This window comes from Mirounga angustirostris, unplaced genomic scaffold (genome assembly GCF_029215605.1).
Source record: "Mirounga angustirostris isolate CCGP_5_RB_7025 unplaced genomic scaffold, mMirAng1.0.hap1 SCAF_3, whole genome shotgun sequence".
NCBI classification, from domain to species: Eukaryota; Metazoa; Chordata; class Mammalia; order Carnivora; family Phocidae; genus Mirounga; species Mirounga angustirostris.
This window is the reverse complement of record NW_026991711.1, coordinates 164750599-164767967: the sequence shown is the minus strand read 5'-3', so window position 1 is coordinate 164767967 and position 17369 is coordinate 164750599. Positions and strand designations below refer to the sequence as shown.

Here is a 17369-nt window from a genome sequence, read left to right as displayed (position 1 = left end):
TGATCATCTCTACAGTTAAATAAAGACCACTAAAAAAACTGTTTAGAACAAGTTTCCTTAGAAGTATAAGAACATATATTTAGGCAAAGGAAAGAAAGGAATGTAGAAGTGCCAAAAGACAGGGAGGCCTGGTTAACCCACCAACAGAAAATGTAGCTCACTGACCATCAATTATTCAAAACTTGCAAGAAAGACCCAGAGAAGAGGCTTCATGAACCACAGGCTTAATGAGTCAACAGTGTGACAAATATGTTAAAAATGTTACCACGATCTTGGGCTATTATCATAGTACATATTACATAATTACATATTATCATAGTACTGTGTCCAGAACAGAGCAAGTAATAATCTCATTCTATACTAAGTGGTTACCCACATTTAAAGCTTTTTTTTTTTTTTTTTTTTTTTTTTTTCAAAATTTAAGAGATGACTGTCAACAAACTGTAGAACACCAATATGCGGGATGGAAATAGGGCCAGCTCACTCATGGTAAGACATGATTTACTTTTGTTTAAACTGGAGAAAACAAAGGGAAACATTTTTACCATTTCAAACATAGGAGAACCACAGTTTACTGGGCATTGGGCTTTTCAAGTTATCAAAGATAGAAATCTCTTATTGTTAAAATCATCACTAGTCATGTCTCAGGGAGACACCATATTGGAGACGAACATCTCTCTCAAGTCCAACACTACTTGTTTCTGAACCAGGACTGGCAAATTATTATATTTTCAGTTAAGCATCTTAAAGTATGTGGGTTATGTTGGAGACAACAGTCTGTAAAAAATGCTTATCTTAAATACTTAAAATCATATTCAGGCCAGAGACAGACTCACATTACCATTAACATATGGAAATTGAGACAAGAGAGGAGTAACAGAGCCATTTTGTGCTTCCTCTCGAATACATGCTCATTGCTCATATAAGTCAAATTAGCTACACTACTCACATTCTTATCCCCCTGTTTTTCTTTGGTTGAGCTTTTATAGGTGAATTTGTAAAAGTTAAATGACCATATCAGTCGGAGTCCCACCAAATTAAAAGGCTGCCATACACAAGAAAGATTTGGCATGTTCTGTACCGCTCCAGAAGAGTTACATAAACAATAGAGAGGCATACTGAATTGCAGCATGAGAAAGATCTTTCAAAAGGAGCTATGCAAAAATGGAGTGGGTTGTATGATGAGATAGTGAGTTCTTCATTCCCATAAGGAGTCAAGCAAAGGCTACATTGCCATCTCTCAAGGAAGCTATAGGATAAGAAGAACTGTGTGATCCTGAAGAGCCCTTCCAACTCTGAAACCTACATCTAGAACCTCAAAGCTCCTTTGGGCTTTGAACCTAAAGTTAGAGAAACTTCTTGCAAGAAGAAATCTCTGCTGTATCATAAAAATAATGTTTTCCACATAGGGAATATAGTCAATGGTGTTATAATGGCACAGTATGGTGACAGATGGGAGCTACACTTGTGAGCATAATGTATCGAGTTGTTGAATCACTATGTTGTACACCTGAAACTAACATAACATTGTGTGTCAACTGTACGTCAAGAAGAAAAAATGTTTTCAGAGGTTCAGCATGATTCCACAATTATTGTGCAACTCTGTGCAGAAAGTCTGAGCAAAACACCAAATTTTACCTTTTTCAATCTATCAGTTAATTCTTGTGTCTTGCTCTACAACCTGAAAATTCACTAATTTATAAACATCTTTAAGGAAAAGGGTCTTCTATATCCAAAGTAACAGAATTACTCTAATAAAGAAACAAAATAAAAATGTGAGAATTTTAGATTACTTACATTTATAAATAGGCTAATTTCTCATTCTAAAACAGGTCTTCCCCGCCCCTACCCCCAAATGTGGGGTTTTCAATCCTTGACTAGTAAATTCATAAATTCCAAAACTCAAAGGAATCCACTGGCTCACAGACCATCTAGAGTCCTCCCATCCTATGATGGGGGGTTGGTGGAGAGACACCACAATACCAAAGATTAAATCACAAAGAAGACTGTGGTTGGCTTGGCTTGTGATATATTGTCCTAAACAAAAGTAGTCTCAGTATAAAAACACCAATTCCAGGATAAATTTTCAATTTTATCTCATAATCCAAGTTCTGACAATACTACTTATTCTCTTCAAGAAGGAAGAAAAATATTTAAGTATATACTTCACTTTCTAATTCATATTATCAACAAAATATTTAAAAAGAATCTTAATCACCCCATGTCATTTTTCATTTGGCTTTATGAGGTAGCCATAATCTCAGCAGTTTTCTTTGTATAAAGGACTTTAAAGGTTCATTTTTCATCCTGGAATTAACCTAAACTTATTTGAGGGGGGAAAAAAAACAGTCCAGATACCTAAGTTCTTTTTTTTTTTAATAAAGGACAATTTTTAATTATTTTCAAATCTACTGCCTACATTATCACAGCACACTCTCTTTACAAGAATATGGACATTTCCTCTTTCTATGGATCTAAGTGTTAAATGCATAAAAGCACAAAAGCCTTATATAAGTCTTCAGGATTAAAAACATTATAATCTTAAAACCAAAGTTCTATCAGGAAAATCAAATGTTAAAGTCTGAAATTAGCAAAAATTGCACTTGTATTTTAATTGATACATCCATTTCAAAAGCTTTCCAGTATGAAGGACTTCCAAAACATTAAACCATTACTAATTTAGTAATGCTGAAACAGTGTTTCAAAAACAATTTTAAAGAAAACAGCTGATTTTTTTTTTTTTAAATCATGCTTCCCATTAACTGTTTTCAGTGAAATTTTATAATCCAAAAACCTGGATGCAAAGAGTTTAGAAGCCTGTGTGGTCCAAAGGAATGCAAAGCCTACAACCAAAGAAGGGAAGCAGCCATGTCCCCAAAGAGAAGGATAAGCTATAATTTAAAAAAAAAAAAAAATTATTACAAAACCTTAGAAAGCATTCTTCTACAAAATGAATTTTAATAGGAATTTGAGAATACAAACTCATACAACTCAAGGTTTACTCAAGGCATTCTTGCCACTATGATGCTGGCGTCCATGTAAGGTAATTCCAAAGAAGAGCTCTGACAGACACTGTCAGTTGTGTATCTTTATGTATATGAATTAATAAAGGTGGTTTAAAGCATTCCACAGGTAACCACCATGGCCTCTAGATCCCCACTCAAACACAAAGGCTTATGCTCCATCACTGAAGAAAATAAGACCTAGAAAAGAGAATTTTAATTTACATCAGAAGAGTACTGCTGGCAGTGTTATAAAAACATGTAGCTCTCAGAGAAACATAAAGACCTCATCAACTTGATTCCTGCTCACTGTTTCTAAGACTACTTTTCAGTATGGCCATGATAGGAATGGTGAAGGATTAGCTATCTCTGAAAGTATTGGGATACTATTACCGGTTACTATTAACTTTGCTTCTCCAACAACAGGGCCATTCGTCCCAAATGCTAGAGATGGATCACTGATGAAGCTAAAAAGAACACAGAAAGTACAGGTAAGGAAGCAGGAGAAGCTGAGCTCAAGTACCCCCTGTTCAGAGCGTTGGAACCGCACTACCCCATCCAACCCCAGAAAGCTAGTAGCCAGGTTTACAAATCAGCCTTCCTCCCCAGCTACTCTGCGTAGGCAATTGGGGGAATGTGTGCCTCCAAAATGAGGGATGCAGGAAACAAGAGGACCCAACACATAAGACATGGGAAAGGAATTCCCCCCAAAAAACAGTGATAGCAATCAATCATATAGTCATGCAGGAGTATAGAGAGCAACCTATCTTGACATGATCAGCACAATGAAGGGCTCCAGGAAACATACAATATTGTTAGATTTTAGGACAGTTTTAAATCTAAAGAAAATGCTACTACAGAGTCATCTTATACAACTATCAGGAGAGAAAAGAAAGCATGAGGCTCAAAGAAAGCTAAGCAAATAAAATAGATTAACTCCAGGAAAACAAAAATTTGCACAAGACCAGAAGTAATCATAGTTATTGGCTCAAGAGCAAACAGTATCTGCATGGTTACTCGAGTGAAAACACTGAATACAGAGTTAAGCAAAAATTCCAACAATTTTGGGCAATGGGAGAGAAAAAGTGAAGAAGTTATAAGAAAGTTATAATTTTCAAGTACCCTAATAGGACGTGAACAGATTGATGAATGGAGAGCAAGTGTTTATTTCCAAATAAAAGCACACTGCCATCCCTTGACTCACAAATTGATTGAGTTATGGATACCTAAAACAGACAGCTAAAGGATGAGAGTGGGTGCTTCTTAGAAGCACTGTTTTTAGTTACGGGCCTTTGAGCACTATTTGACTTTTCAAACTAGAAATGGGCAAACTGTGGCCCACAAATCCTGCCCACCATCTATTTTTGTAAATTCAGTTTAGTGAAATGCAGCCATGCTCGCTCATGGAAATATTGTGAATGGTTGCTTTCACAGGACAACGGCAGAGGTGAATAGCCGTGACCAAGATCATACGGCCTGCAAGGACGAAAATATTTACTATTTGCTAACTCCTGCTTTAAACCATGCATAAGAATTACTTTGATTGTAAAAATTAAATGGTACAGAAGGGTGGCCCATTGTATTCGCAGAAGCAACTCTTTACGGTATCTTGTTTTAGTCTATTTGAATGTTAACTCCTCTCTAAGCATTTCTCATGATCTTATTGACTTCAGAAATCATCTTTTGAACTTTGATATCATGATGGCAATTAAGTGTATTTAGGGTCCCCCAACTTTCCCATCCTTCTTTCTCCTAATATTTTTATTCAAATATATTTCCTTGAATGGCTTTTATCTTTAATTAATAATTTAAACTTGTTTTTAATTCTATCATCTAAAGACTGCATCTCTCCCCTCCTCAGAGTAAAAGAGGACATCACAGTTCTTTTCTATCCTTCTGCCCTTTTAATTTCCATATCTGTCATCTCTACCTTTACTTTTACATTATCAAAGTTGAAAACATTTATATTCCCTTCTGGAATGATAACCATACTTTGTCTATAATTTGATTCCACAGGTTGAAAGCCAATGGCCGGTACTGACATTTATGGCAGCCAAAGGAACAGTATTCCCTGACAAACCAAATAGGAAATGACTGTCTGTCATTCCTTACAGTGCTAATGTCATAACCCCTAAGCCATTCAAACAAGAATGTTCAAATATGTTCTCCTTTGATACAGTCTACCCTTTGCCAAAAATTATGTTAGGGGACTTTGATACATAAGCCATAAGGGTTGATCTCAATATCAAAAATGTACAGATCATTCTAAAATATACTTTTATAATATTTGCTATATGTAGAATATATACGATTACATATGTATGTATGTGGCATTCAACAGTAAAACAAATTACCCCAACTTTATATAGGCAAGAAATATCGCTCTCTTTGAGAATGATCATGGTTGCCTTTGATAACAAAGTAGAAATAGGCTAATTTTTCTAGGAAAATTATAAATGCCTGGTATCTAGAATATGAGAAGTCCTTCCTATAGCCCAATAGTAATAAAGGATACTAATCATTTCCTATTCTTCCTAGAACAAATGACCACTAACTTAGTGCCTTAAAACAAAGTTATTATCTTATAGTTCCATAGGTCTTAAGTCTGATGCAGGTCTCACTGAGTTAAAATCAAGTTGTCGGTGGAGCCGAATTCCCAGTCTGGGGGCTCTAGGGCAAAATCCTTTCCTTGGCTTTTCTAGCTTCTAGTGGCTTCCCACATTCTTTGACTCAAGGCCTTCCTCCCACCTTTAAAGCTAGGAATGGCCTGCCCAATCTGACCTCTTCTGCTTCCTTCTTCCACATAGAAGGACTCTTATGATTATGTTGGGCCCACCAGGATAATGCAGGACAATCTCCCTATCTCCAAGTTAACTGACTAGCAACCCTAATTCCATATGCTAACTTAATTCTCATTTGCCTTGTAACATAACATATATATGGGTTCTGAGGACTAGGAAGTAGACAACTTTGGGGAGCCATTATTTTGCCTAGCAACAAGGTCAAATACAGATATTGTCTTTTTTGTTTTTAGGGTGTCTTTTTTTTTTTTAAAAAGATTTATTTATTCATTTGAGAGAGCGAGAATGAGAGAGAGTACATGAGAGGGGGGAGGGTCAGAGGGAGAAGCAGGCTCCTCGCTGAGCAGGGAGCCCGATGCGGGATTCGATCCCGGGACTCCAGGATCATGACCTGAGCCGAAGGCAGTTGCTTAACCAACTGAGCCACCCAGGCGTTTTTTGTTTTTAGGGTGTCTTAACAGCTCTATTACTCCAAATTAAATAGCAGTGAAAATCAGGGTTTTAGAAGACCCATCTCAGAGTTGTGTTTGGAATGAAAAGGGTTATAATTTAGGCTAATGAAGTACCTAGAAGACACATCTTCAGAAATTTTCAGTGTTAATTTAGACGCCTAGCCTTCATGAAATGTTGGATCATATTCAATTTTTGGTCTAACATTCCAGGGAATGATACCCAACGGCAGCATTAGTTTTTAAACAGTCCAAGAGACAACAAAGATACAAAATAGAGATAAAAAATCTAGGATGGAAAAAAATCTAAAATTGGGTCAGTGATAATTTCATCTGAAGCACAGAGGCACTAACCGATCAGACCAGAGGCCAGCTAAGGAAGGCCGATCTGATGTCACCAGCCATGTCAGCCCACCCATTTGACCCTTAGAGCCACACTTACCAGTGGAAAAGTATTTCCAGCCAAACGTTCTCTCCTCTGTTCTGCTTTCTCAGTCTTTTCAGATGGGAGAAAGGATTAGATTGCCTCCATAGTGAGTAATGTTTCATAAATTTGGAAGAAGGCTATTTATACCTCTTTCTGCAATGGACATGGAAGTTCATCATCAAATCATTACTTGCCTTCCTTTTTCTACACATGAATAACCAAAATTTTGACTTTCTTCATAACTACATCATTAAGTATACTTTTTCTTGTTCTTCTCCAAAATTTTTACAAGTCTTTCACCTGCTAAAAGGCAGAGTCCAAAACATAAAATGCACAGCCTAAGTCACAGTAGGAATACCAAGATTATACTACAAAAGCAATGCCTTTTCACTATTTGTGACTCCCCATGGAAGACAGGGGCTGACAAAAACATCACCACCACCATAATCAGGTACTACCTGGAGTCAAGAAAATACAAGATACATGAAGAATCAGAGGAAAAACTTACAGGATGCCTCAAAGGCAGTGCTTTGAGGAAATTTATAGAACTGAATACAAATATTAGAAAAGAAAAATAGACCTAAAGTCAATAATCTAAGTTTTCACTTTAGGAAAATTAAAAAAAAAAAAAAAAGCAGCAAATACAAAATCAACAGAAAAATTACAGCACAAATCAATGAAATTGACAAAGAGTAATCAATAGAGAAAAGTCAATAAATCCAAGTTGATTGTTTAAGAAGACTAATTAAATTTTTAAGCCTCTAACTATGCTAAGAAAAAAGAGAGGACTCAAATTACTAATATCAGGAATAAGAGAGAGGACAGCTCCTATGGACATTAAAATAATAATAACAGAATACTATGAACAACTCTATGTACATAAATTTGATAACCTTGATGAAATGAACTAATTCTTCATAAGACACAATGTGCTAAAACTCACACAAGAAGAAATACACAATGTGACTAGACCTGTATCTATTATGTTGAAGTGATCATTGATAACCCTTCCAAAACAGAAAGCACCAGGCCAAGATGGGTTCACTGGTGAATTGTGCCAACCATTTAAGAAAGAAATTATACAAATTATCTTAAAAAGCTACAAAAATTCTCTAAAATCACTGTCAGAGGATAGAAGCTGAGGGAATATATCCTAATTTATTCTGTGAGGCCAGCATTACCCTAATATTAAAATGAGATAAAGACATCAAAGAAAACTAGACCAATCTCTCAAGTGAAATTGAATCCAAATATGAATGAAAACAACTGTACACCGTAACAACCAACTAAGATTTATCCTAGGTATGCAAGGCTGGTTTAACTTTCAAAAATCAATTAATGTAAGGACACCTGAGTGGCTCAGTCAGTTAAGCATCAGCCTTCAGCTCAGGTCAAGATCCCGGCGTTCTGGGATCAAGTCCTGCGTCGGGCTCCCTGCTCAGTGAGAAGCCTGCTTCTCCCTCTCCCTCTGCCTGCCGCTCCCCCTGCTCATTCTCTCTCTCTGGCAAATAAAGTAAAATTAAAAAAAAAAAAAATCAACTGGGCGCCTGGGTGGCTCAGTTGGTTAAGCGACTGCCTTCGGCTCAGGTCGTGATCCCGGAGTGCCGGGATCGAGTTCCGCATCGGGCTCCCTGCTCGGCAGGGAGTCTGCTTCTCCCTCTGACCCTCCTCCCTCTCATTCTCTCTCTCTCAAATAAATAAATAAAATCTTAAAAAAAAAAAAAATCAATTAATGTAATCCATCACATCAATATGCAAAAATCACATGATCATATCAATAAATGCAGAAAAAACATCTGATAAAATCCAACATCCATTCATGATAAAAACTCTCAGTAAATTAGGATTAGAGAGGAACTTCCTCAACTTCATAAATAATATCTACAAAAAAATCTACAGCTCACATCATACTTGATGGTGAGAAACTGAAGTTTCCCACTAAGATCAAATACAAGGCAAGGATGTTCCCTCTCACCACTCCTTTTCAACTTATGCTGGAAGTATTAGCTAATGCAATAAAACAAAAAGAAGAATTAAAAGGTATACAGATTAGGAAGTTCAAAATAAAACTGATTTTGTTCACAGAGGACATGATTGTCAATTCTTTCGAATCTTCTACATAGACAAAAAAAAAAAAATCCTGAAACTAGTTATTACAGCAAGGTTGCATAATACAAGGTTAATATACAAAAGTCAAACACATTCCTATATACCAACAATGAATAAGTGAAATTTGAAATTAACACTCTTTACACATTATCACTCCAAAAAATGAAACACTTAGGTATAACCTAACAAAGTATGTACAAGATCTACATGGGTAAAGTTACAAGTTTCTGATAAATTAAATAAAAAAACAGATATTCCAGGGGCACCTGGTGGCTCAGTCGTTAAGCGGCTGCCTTCGGCTCAGGTCATGGTCCCAGGGTCCTGGGATCTGGCCCCGCATCGGGCTCCCGGCTCGGCGGGAAGCCTGCTTCTCCCTCTCCCACTCCCCCTGCTTGTGTTCCCTCTCTCGCTGTGTCTCTCTCTGTCAAATAAATAAAATCTTTAAAAAAAAAAAAAAAAAAACAGATATTCCAGGAGACTCCACGACGGCACCGAGGAGCGGTGCAGAGCCAGACAGGAGCGACGTCGGACGCGCCGGATCCTCCTCACGGAACCACGTCGAAGCAAGAAGGAGGCGCCAACGCCTCCTCCTGGGTCGTTGCTTCCCGGCGAAACTCGGCGGTGTCCCGTGCTCCGGAAAGGAGGCCGACGGAGGACCCGAATCGAAGAGGCCAGGAGGCCGGTGGGGGCAGCGGAGGTGGCGGCTGGAGGAACCCCTCCGGCCTCCAGCAACCTGCGGCCGCTTTGCTTTGGACTGAATAACGCGTGGGTCGGCGCTGTGACCGGTCGTGGAGGGTCAAAAATAAAAGACATCCAAATTACAACAAACACGAAAATACAGTAATAAAAGGTCACTCAGAAGAAGCGGAGGTCAGAATCTTTGGCAACAAGGTGACGCAGGCGAAGGCCAAAACAGGGATAGATAATCTTGTTAAAAAACAAGAAAATTACAATTCAAAACTCAGAACTGGTATTATTGCATTCCAACCTTCTGTTGGAAGAGATGTAAAGACAGATAGTAATGTTACAGAGAATCAGCCATCGATTGGGATCAAATTCGAGAAGACGCTTTGAAATGGGGGGGAAAAAAGTGGGAAGATTTACCACCAATTAAGAAAAACCTTTACATGGAGTCAGAAGCAACAAGTTCAATGTCACAAGTGCAAGTAGACATTTGGAGGAAAGAAAATTATAATATAATGTGTGATGACCCGAAAGAAGGGGAGAAGCGTCACATACCCAATCCTACTTGTAAATTTGAGGATGCTTTTCAGTGTTATCCTGAGGTTATGGAAAACATTAAAAAGGCAGGCTTTCAAAAGCCAACACCGATCCAGTCACAGTCATGGCCGATAGTTTTACAAGGTGTAGCTCTTATAGGAGTAGCCCAAACTGGAACCGGGAAAACACTGTCCTACTTAATGCCCCCATTTATACACTTGGATTCACAGCCTGTAATTAGAGGAAAAAGGAGTGGACCCGGCATGTTAGTCCTCACACCTACACGCGAGTTAGCACTTCAAGTGGAAGCTGAATGTTCCAAGTATTCATATAAAGGCCTCAAAAGTGTGTGTATATATGGCGGTAGAGATAGAAATGGACAAATACAAGATCTGAAGAAAGGAGTAGATATTATTATTGCAACTCCTGGAAGACTGAATGATCTACAAATGAATAACTTTGTTAACCTCAGAAATGTAACCTACTTGGTTTTAGATGAAGCCGACAAGATGCTAGCTAGATATAGGATTTGAACCCCAGATAATGAAGATTTTATTAGATGTGCGCCCAGACAGGCAGACTATTATGACAAGTACAACGTGGCCATATGCTGTCCATCGGCTTGCACAGACTTACTTGAAAGAGCCAATGATTGTATATGTTGGTACTTTGGATCTAGTGGCAGTAAGTACCGTGAAACAAAACATAATTGTCACCACCGAAGAAGAGAAACGCTCTCATATCCAAACTTTTCTAGAAAGCATGTCTCCCAAAGACAAAGTCATAGTGTTTATCAGCAGAAAAGCTGTTGCTGACCACCTATCAAGTGACCTGATTCCATGACATGTATCAGTGGAATCCCTTCACAGTAATAGGGAGCAGAGTGACTGAGAGAGGGCATTAGAAAACTTTAAAACAGGTAAAGTAAGAATATTGATTGCCACCGACTTAGCATCTCGGGGTCTTGACATCCTTGATATCACACACGTCTGTAATTACGATTTCCCCCGGAACATTGAAAAATACGTGCACAGAGTAGGGCGCACTGGAAGAGCAGGGAGAACTGGGATATCTATTACCCTTCTCACTAGAAATGACTGGAGGGTTGCTGGAGAGTTAATTAATATTCTGGAAAGAGCGCGACAGAGTATCCCAGAGGATCTTGTGGCAATGGCCAAGAGATCTCAAGATATACGGAAGTATGGGAAATATGCTGGCACTATGAAGAAATAAGTGATTCTTAAAATAATAGTGTTTAAAAATGTAGAATTCAGTATTTTATACTTTAATAAAATCAAAAGTATTTAAACTTGAGTTAAATTTTTTTTCATGGATATTAAGGAATGTAGCATTTTTTCACTTTTTACTATCCTTATTTAAGAATGTAAATTTTATCTCCTGTAATGTTGTTATATTAAGGTCAGTCTTAAGAGTTGAAAGCCTGTTCAGATGTCATGGCAGTGAAAGATACCATTAACAAATAAATGTTTTTTTATGATAAAAAAAATAGATATTCCTTGTTCATAGACAAGAGGACTCAATATTGTCAAGATATTAGTTCTTCCCAATTTGAACCACAGATTCAATGTAATCTCAACCCAAATCCCAGCAAGTTATTTTGTGGATATTGACAAACTAATTCTAAAGTTTATATGGAGGCCCAGAATAGCCAACATAACATTAAAGAGGACTGAAACTACCCAAGTTTCAGACTTACTATAAAGCTACACTAATCAAGAAAGTGTGGTACAGGCAAAAGAACACACAGATCAATGGGACAGGATAGAGCCCAGAACTAGATCACATAAATAGAGTCAACTGATCTTTGACAAAGGAGCAAAGATAATACAGTTGATCCTTGAACTATGCAGGGGTTAGGGACACCAAACTCCCATGCAGCTGAAAATCCACAGGTAACTTCTGACTCCCCCAAAACTTTACTAATAGCCTACTGCTACCGACTGTAAACCTTACCAAGAACAATCAACACAAATTTTGTATATTATATACTATGTTGTTAAAGTAAGTTAAAGGAAAAAAAAGTTAAGAAAACCATAAAAGAACACATTTACAAACCTGTACCATATTTGTTGAAAAAAATAAAGTATATAAAGTGGACCCATGCAGTTCAAACCCATGTTGTTCAAAGGTCAACTGTACAATGGAGCAAAAATAGTCTTTTCAACAAACAGTGATGGAACTAGACATCCATATGCAAAAAATTAATCTAGATACAGACTTTATACCCTTTGCAAACAGCAACTCAAAACAGATCATGAACCTAAATGTAAAATACAAACTATAAAACTTCTAGAAAATAATATAAAAGAAACTCTAAATGACCTTGGGTATGGCAATGACCTCAGGAACAACACACAGGGGATGATCCATAAAAGAAACAATTAAAATTAAAACTAGATCTCATTAAAATTAAAAACTTTTAATTCTCTTGACACTGTCTTTTGGAAAAAAGAGGACAAGTTGGGGTGCCTGGGTGGCTCAGTTGGTTGGGTATCTGACTCTTAATTTTGGCTCAGGTCATGATCTCAGAGTCATGGGATAGAGCCCTGCAGAGGGCTCCACACTCAGCAGGGAGTCTGCTTAGGATTCTCTCTCTTCCTCTCCTGCCCCTTTCCCCTCTAAAAATAAATGAATAAATCTTAAAAAAAAAAAAAAAGATGGTAAGTCACAGACTGGGAGAAGGTGTTTGCAAAAGACATGTCTGATACAGGAACTATCCAAAATACACAAAGTACTCTTAAAATTCAACAATAAGGTAACAAAAACCTTCACAGTTACCTCACCACAAAAAATACAGATGACCTAAAAGCACATGAAAAATGATTCACATTGTATGTCAGGGAAATGCAAATTAAAACAATGGGATACTACTACATAACTATTAGAATGGCCAAAATACAGAACACTGACAATACCAAATGCTGACGAGGATATGGAACAACATGAAATCTCATTCACTAGTGGGAATGTAAACTGGTACAGCCACTTTGGAAGACAATTCGGTGGTTTTTTACAAAACTAAACATATTCTTACCATATGATTCAGTAGTCAAACTCCTTGGTATTTACCCAAAGGAGTTGAAAACTTAATGTCCACATGAAAACCTGCACATGTACTGTTCATAACTGCCAAAACCTGGAAGCCACCAAAGAGGACCTTCAGTAGGTAAATGGATAAATTATGATACATTGAGACAATGGAGTATTATTCAGCACTAAAATAAGCTATCAAGCTATGAAAAGAAATGGAGGATCCTTAAATGCATGTTACTAGTGAAAGCCAATCTGAAAAGGCTACATACAATATAATTCCAATGTCATATACATTCTGGAAAAGGTAAAACTACGGAGACAGTAAAAAGATCAGTGGTTGCCAGGGGTTGGATCAGAGGAGAGATGAACAGGCAGAGCACATTTTAGGGGAATGAAAATATTCTGTATGATACCATAATTATGGGTAGATGTATATTCTACATGTTTGGACAAAAGTATGACAACACCGAGAATGAACCGTAATGTGAACTATGGACTGTGGATGATTATGATGTGTCAATGTAGGTTCATCAATTATAACACATGTACTACTCTGATAAGTGATAAGTGTTGATAATGGGGGAGGCTATGCATGTGGGAGAGGGGGATAAAATTTTATGGGAAATCTCTGTAACTTTCCCTCAGTTTTGCTGTGAACCTTAAACTTCTATAAAAATATAAAGTCATGATTTTTTTTAAATAGATGGCTTCCAACCACATCTTTACCATGACTTATTACTGAGATCCACTGCGACATCTCAACATAGATGCTTTAAACCTACATGCTCAAGACTGAGCACATGACCTTTCACATCCTAAATTTTCTTTTCTCAGTGAACGGCAGTACTTTTCCAGTTCTGTGAGCTGTGAGTCTAGGATTCATCTATACCCACCTCCCTTACCCCTCTATGAAATCCATCCACAAACTCTGTTAATTCTTTTTTCTAAGTCTACTTCAAATCTGTCCACTTTTCCCCACTTCCACAACTAGCTCCCTAGTAACTAACCACCATCTCTTGTAGACACTACAGTAATAGTCAACTAATGGTCTGGTCTACATCTACTCTCTTTTCTTCAAATACTTTTTGGCCTTCCTAGAATCATGTGCTTAGAGTCCTACTACTGTTTCAATCCAAGAAGCTCTTCTTCCTTGCCTGAAATGATCTTTCTTCTTTCTCTCCTTATTTCAATCTTACCTATTATTTCTGTAGGCCCAATTCAGATACCTCCTCATCTTATATGTAAATCCTTCCCCAATTCCCCAATCAGAATTAATTTCTTCTTCTACCACGCCCTTATGTTATTTTGTTCGCATTTTGCTCATACAGATTTCATTTTGCTTCTATGATCAGTTGTTCATATGTTCCATTCTCAAGAGTATGGACAAGGTCTTCACCATCTTAATATACGCTATCACTTCCCCACCCAAGAGCCCAAGCCAACATTATAAATCCAGCATGAGCTCAACAAGCAGCAAACCCAATTACTGGTGATGCTATATGCATAATATCTTATTTTGACATAAGATGAATGGTTAGGACCAGGGTAAGTTCAAGAAAGGAAAACTATACCAGTCAACAATAGGAAACAGTCAACTGTCATTTAGTAAATAATTACTGAACTTTCAGCTCTGTGTAAGGACCAACTCACAGTCACAGAATTCTTTAAGAGTCTGCAACCTCTCACATATTGCCCAAGATGTTCCTATAGTGTCCCTGGCATCCTCTAAAACTTGGTAAGAAATATGCTAATTAACATCAATACTAAACCTTATTTATCCCGGTAATTTCTACTTCCTTGCAACACAGCTTTATTATGAGTATACGAACATTACCAGTTAGAGGTCGCAAACTGTTTCATCAGAAAAGAACTTTAACCAAATTACTTCATGTTGCAGATGAGGAAACTGAAGCCCAGAGTCATTGAACATATTCCCTGAAGTCACAAAATGGGCCAGTAGCAGAGCCAAGACTATAGCACAATTTTCATGAGTCTGGGTTTAATGAGTTGGCACTTGATGATCTGCATAAAATAGAAGGGGTCATAGGCATGGTTAATTGGAATGGTTGGAGTTTTTCATCCACCAGTTAAAGAATGTGGCTCACTGCTTCCAAAATAAGAAAATCTGCCATTGGGTGTGGGGCCACAGCTCTGAACCAGATGGCATAAAAGACCCATGCCAGGAAGAATATCCTTGTTCTGCTGGCAGAGCCCTCATAAGCCCTTTTAAGAGGAGCCAAACAGCTGTAGGGTGGGGCATTCCTGGACAGGACTCCACCTTCCATATGGTCAATAACCACAGTCTATACTTCAAGGCTATCCCAACACCTTTCACAACTTTTATCCTTTTTAATCATTTTTTAAAACCGTAAAGTTGGGACATTTTGTACTTTTTAAAGAATTTTAAAAGCCTGGCTTAAAGAACAAAGTCAAAAAATATCAAGAAAGTCACAGCCATAAACATGATTAACACACTGCAGGGTACTGAAAAGCCACTCCCCCAAATTCTTAACATTTCTAAATCAGTACATTCTCTCCAGTCTTCTTCATAAAGGCAATGAAGCAAATGAAAATTGAACCCAGCAAATACTTACATCAAATATTTACATATGTCAAAGTTCCTATTAAACACAAGGCTATTAAACTAATGCCCAATAAACAAGAAGAATAAGGTAAAAGGAAGGGAGGGAGCTAAAATATACTGATTAGTCCTTGGACTGTCTCATTCTACCTCATCCGGTACGTACTCACTAATGAGCACAGGAGACAAATTCTTACTATGCCTCGTCTCTGACATTCACATGCGTAAAAAAACTATTATCAGGAAATACAGCCAAAGGACTAAGCCCTGCTAATGAGTCCAAATTCTCTGAAGCTATTTGCCTTAAGTTCTTCAGAATGGATTTCGCCAGAGCCAATGTATGCTTATAAGGAAAGTTCCTTAAAAACCAGAATCAATTTTTAAATGTAGAAATAAAAAGATCCTTTCACTGTAAGTGCTTTTATACAGTGCATTACCATTCACTATCATGTCAAACAGGAAAATCAGCATTCTTCACTACATTAGATCAATGATCGTTAAGTTTGCCTTTAATAACTAACTTACATGGAGAGTGGTAAGCATTTAGTTATGCCCCAGCTGCCAAGACTTTTATTTGCTTTATGTATTTGCAGACCACACCTACAGCTCATTTGGCATACACAAACACAATAGATATTCCTAGATGAAATATAGGTATTCCTCCATTTCTTGAAAAAGTCTAGCAGCTGAGCACAAGCAACTGATGTTTTATTCCATATTCAATTTTTATCACCCCAGACATTTTCTGCCTTGTCATCTACCTTTGAGATTTGAATAAAAAATTGAGATTCAGGGATGTAATGCACAGCATGAAGACTATAGGTAAAAATACTCTATTGTGTATTTAGAAGTCAGTAAAGACTAGATCTTAAAAGTTCTCATCACAAAAATAATTTGTAACTATGGTGACAGAACTAGACTTACTGTGATTATTTCACAACACATACAAATATTATGTTGTATACCTGAAACTAATGTATCAATTATATCTCAATTTAAAAATAGAGATTCTCAGAATAAAACCTCTCCATTGATATAACTAACCAATGAGCAAGTTATTAGACAGTAATGAGGTTAGAATGTCCAAGCAATAATTTTAGCCTCAGATTATGATTCAAATAAAAATCCCATCAAATTAGGGACCCTATTTGTTTGAACAAGATGAGTTTATCATGTTTGAATATTGAAAAAAGATTTTTCACTGTTTCATATGCACTGTCCATTACTTGTACACTTAAAATTTTTTTTTCCAACTTTAGCTAATGCACACGTCAAAAAAAAACTTTCCTGAGGGTACCATTTCAGTCTAGAATAGTGACACTGTATATGACCACTAAAACTAGAACTGGTTAAAGTTTAAGTTCCAAAGTAATAAATCATTTTACTTGAGATTTATTTATTTATTTGAGAGAGAGAGAAAGAGAGAGAGAGAGAGAACCCTTGAGCAAGGGGAAGGCAGAGGGAGAGGGAGACAAGCAGACTCCCTGCTGACTGGGGAGCTCTTCGCGGGGCTGATCCCAGGACCCCAAGATCATGACCTGAGCCAAAATCAAGAGCCAGATGTTCAACTGACTCAGCCATCCAGGCATCCTTATAAATTATTTTTGGAGTTGCTATGTGACACCTTCTGGTAGCTACATTGTATATAGTGAGATGAATCTTCACTATAATATTTACAGGTAAACATTACTAACACTTGTACACAGATGAGGAAAACGAGGCTCA

The 17369-nt window shown here is 37.3% G+C and overlaps 1 protein-coding gene and 1 pseudogene across 2 annotated transcripts in view; one reads left to right on the top strand and one right to left on the bottom strand.

Annotated features, from left to right (window-relative positions):
• Positions 1–17369, bottom strand: part of PARD3B (par-3 family cell polarity regulator beta) — a 1000807-nt gene that overhangs the window by 861412 nt on the left and 122026 nt on the right. The window lies entirely within an intron of this gene.
• LOC123838378 (probable ATP-dependent RNA helicase DDX43) lies at positions 457–11242 on the top strand (annotated as a pseudogene).